Source organism: Pygocentrus nattereri, chromosome 28 (genome assembly GCF_015220715.1).
Source record: "Pygocentrus nattereri isolate fPygNat1 chromosome 28, fPygNat1.pri, whole genome shotgun sequence".
NCBI classification, from domain to species: domain Eukaryota; kingdom Metazoa; phylum Chordata; class Actinopteri; order Characiformes; family Serrasalmidae; genus Pygocentrus; species Pygocentrus nattereri.
This window is the reverse complement of record NC_051238.1, coordinates 23,595,599-23,604,656: the sequence shown is the minus strand read 5'-3', so window position 1 is coordinate 23,604,656 and position 9,058 is coordinate 23,595,599. Positions and strand designations below refer to the sequence as shown.

At 40.2% G+C, this 9,058-nt stretch overlaps 1 non-coding gene across 1 annotated transcript; it reads right to left on the bottom strand.

Annotated features, from left to right (window-relative positions):
- Positions 1-8,870: 8,870 nt before the first annotated feature.
- On the bottom strand, positions 8,871-9,058 carry LOC119262771. Its single transcript, XR_005129894.1, has one exon. It is a non-coding gene; the product is annotated as a U2 spliceosomal RNA (small nuclear RNA).

The following is a 9,058-nucleotide window of genomic DNA, read 5'->3' as shown; positions in this document are numbered from 1 at the left end:
TAGATGGTTTGAAAGGCAAAATCACACTTCCTGCCAAAACAAATAACTTATGTAGTTTAGCTGCCTAGTTGCCAGTACTATATTTAAATGTAATAACTAAGCTATATTATTTATTAAGTAGTTGCATAATAAATTACAAATTAGATTTAGCTTACATTCTAAAGCAACAGGTTAGAGCCTGAACCTCATACTTTTTTTTCATGTTTCTATGTCAAATAATGGAGAAAATCTATGGCAAAAATTTAGACACTTTCTGCAGCACAACTCTGCACATTGCGGTTACTTTTAATTACATTTCAAAAATGACAAAATATGGACTAACGCTTAGAGTCTGCACTTTTGACAGACGTTCTCAGCTTCTTTCAATGAACCACACATGAGAAATAATGTAACAAAATAGAAGAAAAGCCGTTTCAAGATGTATACACCATGGGGGGACCTAAAAGAGATAAATCCGCGCAGCAGCAGGGTGCAAAAATTACACTAATGATATTCCACTGATTCTTCTTGTGGATTACGTCTGGGTCTCGGGCTGATCCATGCTGCTTCGTTAGACATCAGAGCGAATAAAACTGGCCCAGTAATGGAATAGATGTCTGGAGACGCACTTAAAAGAGCAGCTCAAAACGGATAGTGGCAGCTCCATTAGGAAAATGGCCACCCCTGGAAATTAGGTGCTGCTCTTATTGAAGCGGGAGGTGGGCCTGAGCGCATAGTTGGAAAAGGTTGATGAAAGCGAGCGTGATGTGTGATGTGGCCGGTCGAAGGCTTCACCTGCTTTGTCAGCATGATTATGAAAAGTGGGTGGGGACGCATGCAAATGGGGCCACTGCTGGAGCACAGCTGGGAGCACTGGGGGGAGGGCTCCTGGGACTGCTTCACCTCCCTCTCTCATCTATAATGGATGAAGCTGCAGTAGGGGGTGAAAGAACCTGCAGCTGGGAACAGCACCGGTCATGTGTTTTAGTCCTTATTCAAGACTGGAAGGATCTGCTGAAACATCTGAAACAAATCTACGTTCTGTTTCTGCAATAGGATTGAAAATATAGTCCGGCCTGTACTTCACCGCATTGCATTGCATTTTCCATGTAGTCTCATTCTCTGATTTGTAGGTACAAAATGAAAAGGAAAAAAAAAAACGTGTAGAATGTTATACTAAATGCTTGACTGAGCATCCCGAATAGCTTTTGGTGTTAGTTACATTCATCTGAGACTAGTACAGCCTGCTAATACATCCATCCCTGGTCTCTAGAGATAGTCAATACTGAATGCCAAATGTGATTGATGAATGGGTGAATATCTGTCTGGGCTCTTGACCTTTGCCATAATGGGGTGAAATGAAACGCATTAAAGTCCTGAATGCAGCCTGAGCCTCAGCAGCACAAAGATAAAGCAAGGTTCTCCGTTTTCCTGGTCACAAATGGGTTAACATGTAAGTTATACGGCAATTTAATAACATGCATTAGCTCTGTACCAGACTGCATGGTGGAGCGCTACACTGATTCATTTGAATGGCTATTTCAGTATAAACATTTCTCAGCTAAGTTCTGAATATCATTGCCCTCGCCATTACACTAAGAAGAATGCATTCATCATCTCTAAGCCATTACGTTACTGTCCTCTGCAATTTTCAATGACAATATTACTCATACTAAACCGCTATTATTACCATGATACACTGTATGCCATCAGCAGTGAAAATAATTTGCGGGCAGACAGAAAATCAATCAGATGGACCCACACCTCGGCCACACTATCAGGCAGCTGGTCTGCAGAGGCTGACCTTCAACACTGCAACGAAATTGTCATTTAGTGGAGGACCATCTCTCCCACCCTGCTGGGCTACAGCCACCTGGGCCCAGCTTATTTCAAATGCAGAGAAAAGACAGAGCGAGGTGACGGAACCAGACATAGCCTCAGGATCACCTGACATGGTACAAGACCTGTCAAGAGCTCTCCAAACTCCACTCATTGCCATTGGAGACGTGAAAATAATGTATTGGTTTACATTGTGTGAAATGTTTTGGGTTTTTTTTTTGTATCTGTCTCAGCTGGACAGTACACACTGCAGGCCCAACGTTTGGAAGCTTGGAACTTTTAAGAGTCGAAGCTTGGATGATTTTCTTAACAGTTAATACAGAGAAATATGTTTATGAATCTAGTACAACAGTGCTAACTGCTCTAAGATGAGTTCATCTGCCATAGGTAGGCTACTTGTTGCTTGTATGTAGTGTTACTTGAATATATGTTGCTACATTAGTGGGTAAACTTAGTTTGGTAGTCACAAGGTTGACAGCTACTGCTCTCATTAGAACCGATCTGTGGGTCTGTGGGGTTCTAGGCAAGATCTATAAAATAATCTTTAAAAAAAAAAAGCTTTACTCCCACTCAGCAAAATTTCTTCTGACCTCATCGCTCCTATCGATACATCCAGAGCGCATCTCCTGCACTCGTTAAAAAGAGGGTTCTTCATGGGTGCTTTAGAAAAGGTAATGGTTCTACTTAGAACCAGGAGTTCTATATAGAACTATATAGAACCTTTTTATGTTTAAATCTTGCATGGAGCAGTCATTCTTCAGATTGACTGAGAACATATTGTATATGGTTCTATATAGAACCTGTGCGATGTAGGAAACACGACCGGTAAAAAAAACGTCAGTAGCAAAATACACTCGCCGGCTAGTTTATTAGGTACCCCTTGCTAGTGAAAGGTTGGACCCCCTTTTGCCTTCAGAACTGTCTTAATTCTTTGTGGCAGACTTTCAACAAGGTGTTGGAAATGTTCCTCAGAGATTCTGGTTGATTATTTGAGTTCCTGTTGTCTTTCTATCATCTGGAACCAGTCTGCCCATTATCCTCTGACCTCTCACACCAACAAGGCATTTTCGTCCACACAACTGACCGCTCACTGGATGTTTCCTCTTTTTCGGACCGTTCTCTGTAAACCCTGGAGATGGTTGTGCGTGAAAATCCCAGCAGATCAGCAGTTTCTGAAATACTCAGACCAGCCCGTCTGGCACCAACAACCACGCCACGTTCAAAGTCCCTTAAATCCCCTTTCTTCCCCGTTCTGATGCTCGGTCTGCACTTCAGCAAGTTGTCTTGACCACCTCTACATGCCTAAATGCAGTGAGTTGTGGCCGTGTGATTGGCTGATTAGCTATTTATGTTAACAAGCAACTGTACCTAATAAAATGACCGGTGAGTGTAGCTAACCTAGCTAGATAAGAAAAAAAATGATGCCACAGCTGACCCTATGCTACAGGCTAGAAGCTAATACTAACTAAGCATTGCCTTTTGCCCTTTGGTGCATATGAGTTCATTCATATTTGCTATCTAAGACCTAAGGCCATTTAGAATTAACTAGTGATCATGATAACTGAGAAAAAAACAAACCTAAAACATGCTTAACTAAAGAGTTAGCTACTCGCTAACACACGACTAGCTACTCAGCGGTAGCTCTAGGTAACTTAGCTAGGTCTGTTAACTAAATCTTTCTCTCAGTTCTTTGCTCTAGGTTTATTTTCAGTCAGTGCAGCTGAATAAAACTCTTAAGTCACGAATCCAATGAATAGATTTATTGTAGTTAAGTTAGCTATACACACAATATTCGGAATATAGCTGCTTCAGCTAATTTGTATTTATTTGTATTGATCAAATTTCCGTTAACAAAATATGGTAAAAAACAAAGACATACAGGTGACAAAATAGAGAAGAAAAAGTCAATAGGCATTCATAACTGCCTCAGTTAAAGTTTTCATTACCAAGCAGAAAGTATTTGTTTGGTATTCCAAAAAGAAAATAAAGCAATAAAGCGTAGACTATATTTTTAGTGTATCCATGGCTCCATTTATTATGTGAATCTAAAGAGTATTAATATTGCTGCATTTACGTGTTGTTATAAAGAAGAGCGTTTATTCACAAAGGAATAGAGAGATCAAGAAATGTGGAGGTGTGTGAGCAGTAAAGCCTCACATTACAGTGCATTCTACCGTGGCAGTGAGCCTAATAGCCCTTTCACAGTGAAGTGACAGCAGTCGGGGCCTTCTCTTCCCAACGAGCGCACTGTCAGTTGATCTGGAGGTGAGCGGAAAAAGACACTGAGATAAACTGAAAAGTAAAAATGCAAAGTAAAGTGAAAGTAAAGGCAGTACAGCGATATCACAGTTGTGTTGACATAATTACCACTGTTTCTGTTTACTTTTCAACAGATATTCTACTGGATACGAGGAACATTTAAGTTTTAAAGGTGCAGTAAGTGATTTTAATCCAATCCACTTTTTGTCAAATTCAGTGAATATCTCGTCAGGGTCCGCTAGCTCTCCGTGCTGGAATAAAAAAACAGTGTTCATACACAACAATGGCTCTGTGAATTGGGAAATAAAGAAAGTGGCTCAGACTGATCAACACCGTTCCAGCCAATCAGCAACAGGCTGAAGAGCTGATATAGCTGTAAGAGCTGATAGAGCTGCGGTTGACTTCCTATTTGCCAGCTTCTTGTTCTCATTTTCCTGTTACACCTCAAATGGTGCTGCCGTCACATTCTGGCACCTGAGGCTGCTGCACCATTTAAGGTGGAATGGGAGAATTCAAACAAGAAACTGGCGAAAAAGAAGCTGACTTCAGCTTCATTGGGAAATGTTTCTGTTTCTGCTTGATATGTGGCTGACATTAAATTATTTTTGCTGTTTCTCGGAACCAGTAGGTCGGTATTGTTTTGTCCAGTTTGCTAATGTTCGTGATAGCCAATCACAACTGGTCAGCTTTGCAGCAGCAATTGTAATGACAGTTTGCTAACCCCGCAGCGTAGCTAACTTTAGCTATATTACTTGCTGTGTCGTTGTTCCTTCTGAGGTATTTGTGTATTGCAGTATTTTCGAAGGCCTTAATGGCCATAAAGATCTAAAAAAACAAGTTTGCCAGTTTGTCCATGAATTTGGGGGGGGGGGGGGGGGGGGGGCAGGGCTTCTAAAGGAGCACTGAAAGGAGGGGTGTATTTGTTTTGCTGTTGAGTTCAAATATCAACAGTTCTCCAGAATCATTTACTGCACCTTTAATGTTGCACTGGTAGGAGAGTTAGAGTCATGAGAGATGTCTGATGTGGAGGTGACCAAGATAGTAGCAAATACCGATAGATAGGACAGCGCAGTGACATTTCATATGTATCACTTAAAGGGAAAATCACTGTATTGTAAACAAATTCATTGAGAGTTCATTTCATGTGAAGTAGTACATCACTGAGAAACTTACCAACGTGACAGGAACCAGGGATCTACAGTTCAAATACAGGCAGTTTAAATAGAGCCATGAACGATTTTGACTGGGTTTCTCCAAAACAGTGCATTTCACATCAGACCACTCTGATAGACTTTGTTTACATTTTAAAAAATTAAATAAAAAGCAAATTCTGTGCAATGCATGTTGAATTTTCATTCTTTTGTTAACCTTAATGCTTTGCACTGTTGTACCGGTGTAACCAGGGGAGAGACTGGGAGAGATATTACATTAAATAAGCAAGAAAAAAATCCGTGCTGTACTTTCTAGCTAGAATCCCTGTGCAATCGCCAAGGAAGAAGAAGCTGAGCCCCTGAATGCCACTGCATAATTTCTACTCTGACACCAGGGGTGCTGAACCTTGCTCCTGTTAATTATCCTGCAGAGTTGTATCGCAGCCCTAATTATATCCACATGATTCTGGCATTCAGTTGCTGAGGGATTGATGAACTGAAGCAGGTGTATTAAGCTAATAGTTTGTAAATAATTGAAATCCGGTAGAATGTCAATGACAGCTATGTAAGTGTAATGTAACTGACTGTTGTCAACACTGTTAATACTTTTCCTACACAATACTTTTGTAAATCAATACATTCCACTGCTTAGCAAAGGAATATTTTGCATAAACCTTTTGTTTAGATTAGATATTAATATGTGTTGGTTTTGGCAAATTGGCATAATTTAAAAGAATGGTTCAGCAAAAAAAAATCATGCAGTTTTCCACACTAGATGTCTTACTTCTTAATATGTAAGACATATTAACAACATATGATAGAAAACATTCATATATGGGTTACTCATATGTGCAAGCTTTATGTTATAAAGTATAAGGTTTCTCCAGCACCTTCCTTTGTTCCTTCTTAATGAAGTGAAAATGAATGTAATAGCTTTAAAGCCTAACTCTAAAAGCATGCACATGTTAAGCTTGGCGAATCTTTAAAACATGAAATAAATGATATTATTGTCCCATGTCACATTTAAATCAGTTCATCTTTTAAAGCAAATGTAGCAGCAGTTATAACTGTACTGAGATGGATCCCCCACTCTTGAGATCCATATATTATGCATATATGTGTTCTCTCACCTTCAGATCTATATGTTCAGTATTTGATACACAGTGTGTTCATAAACATGCCTTACCATTTATGATATAGGTGCAGAAATGGTTATATCAGATTGTAGCTCCATTGCTAATCTATAGAAGCAAAATTTGGACACCAAACATGTCTTGGGTGATGGGGAATGTGGGAAATTGTGTAAGTTACATTTTTAAGTAAAGTAGTCTTTTAAATGTTAAAAATTACTGTCATTTGACATCTTGCTTCCATAATTTTGATCTGTAGTGTATCTTCCTAGCCATCTAACATGCAGTAATACTGGGGAAAAAAATCTCCTTCTCCTTTGCCGAGGGGGAAAAACAGGCCACGCTTTCACAAGCGAAACAAAAACGGGGTCACCAACGGGAAACCTCCAACCTGTTGTTTTGATCCAGCTGCGCACCTGGCCACTTTGCCAGGAAAAGAAACGCAAGAATCAATTTACAACTTCACTGTGGAAATAGGGTACGCCAGCTGAGATAAAGAATAGCTCTGCCACAGGGGCGGCCATTTCAGGCTCAGACATAGCTGACTCGAAAGAAAAGCTTCCTTCACAGTCTCCCTGGAGACAAGGAGATGACCTTGAGGACAGACAGCGAAAGCTCGCAGCTCAAGCGTGTGAGGACTGCTACATGACCGAGACTGGGGTCAGTCACAACACACGCTTTCACATACACGCAAACAAACCAGCCTTCTGCATCTCTCTGTCGCCAACTTGAAGCGGAGTGCCACAGTGGACTTCACGCCAAAGCAGCTGCTGCACTGTTTCATCATCGTGTACAATGATGGCACAAACTGAAAGCATGCCTGTCAAAGTCGGCCTGGATTCTGACACAGGCCCAGAGAGAACTCCACCAGAACTTTACAGTCAGATCTACAACAAAGACTTGTGCGCGTTTCACATTCCAGCATCAGAATCTTCTTTCATTTGCCAAGTTCAAGAAGTTCAAGGAATTTCTCTTGGTGCAGGTGTCAACAAAAGTTCCATAAAGGAAAAAAAAACATCCACTACCATTCAAAAGTTTCGAATCAGCAGTCTCATTAACATTTGCTGTTTTATATACATTAATAACTTGCACCGTGTGTAAATAGATGTAAACTAGACATCCCAAGGGGTTTTTAGCTGTTTTATTGATTATTTCCCAAACTATGTTGGGAGCAACACCAAGAAGCTAATGAATGATAAATGAGATGGACAATGTAACTATTATATGTGTACAGGTTGTCTGTGTGAAATACGAGGCCTTCTACATATTGATTTTGCATGCTTTACAGCTTTCACTGTCTTTTTAGACTGATGTGCAGCTCCGTTCATCGTTGTAGACGCATTTACATTCTTTTATTTGTGGATTTAGCTTCCTATACTTTGTCTGAAAACTGTGAAGTTGCACAATAGAGTCATTTTATACGTGCACCTGCGATCGAATCGGATTTACGTTATTAAACAGTGATTTCAGACTTTTCAGCGGTAATGTTCAGCACTGTGTAAAAGCCAGAGACGCCCTTTGGTTCATTTCATTTCCAGTCAAAAGGATCATTTAGTACACGTTTGTTTCAGAAACAATAGGAAACATTTTCAACGGAAAATTACACAGAAGCCTAATTGTCTGTTTATGTTTGTGTACTTTAACTCTTCCATCACTCCAATGATTAAAACCAATGAGCTACAGGATGTGTAGCTGTCAAGATGTTGTAACAGAGATAAGGAACTTAAAATAGAGAATAAATTTTACTTGAACACTGAAAATAGACATCTGAGATTTGGTGTAGGTTTTAAGTACTAATGAGTCTAAATGTATAATTGGGATTACTTGGCATGAGAGCAGAAGAAAATGCAACTAACTTTTTTAGATTTGTTTGAAAAACTGAAAGCAAGTCTTCCAAAACAAATGCTTTTCACTGGAAATTTGAATGAAAATGAAAGGGCAGTCTCTGATTTTTGCACTGTACTGTGTGTTTTGTAGTTTAAACTGATGCTGATCTTGACAAGAATTACTGTAAATAGATAATTACAGTATATTATTCATTACTTATCTTGCTATTGCCCCTAAAATATTAAATGTGTTGCAATACCTTGTGGTGTATAGGTTTTAGTATTTCCACACAGTCATTACGGAATAAAGGAAAGGCAATTATTAATATGACAAGTGATTCCAAATGGATTTTTAAATGGTAGCATAACATGAAAAATGCAAAATGTTATTAAGATTAAGTGATACTTTTTTTAATCCCACAAACGGGGAAATTCCACCTCCGCATTTAACCCATCCGTGAAGTGAAACACCACATACACACTAGTGAATACACACACACTAGGGGGCAGTGAGCACAGTTGCCCAGAGCGGTGGGCAGCCCTATCCACGGCGCCTGGGGAGCAGTTGGGGGTTAGGTGTCTTGCTCAAGGACACCTCAGTCATGGACTGTCGGCACTGGGGATCGAACCGGCGACTTTTTCCAGTCACAGGGCCAGTTCCCTAACCTCCAGTCCATGACTGCCCCCAGACGTGCACCGTTCCCGGAGGTACTGCAATACCAGGTCAATGCGTGGAGCGGACGGAGCAAGCCCCTTTTCCATCTCCCTGTTCTAAAAGTCAGTTTAATATGTAGTCCTCATATAGAGGATGTATCAGATATTCAACTGATAACAGATACTACACTTGATCTTAGCCAAAAGGCCGAGAAGCGAT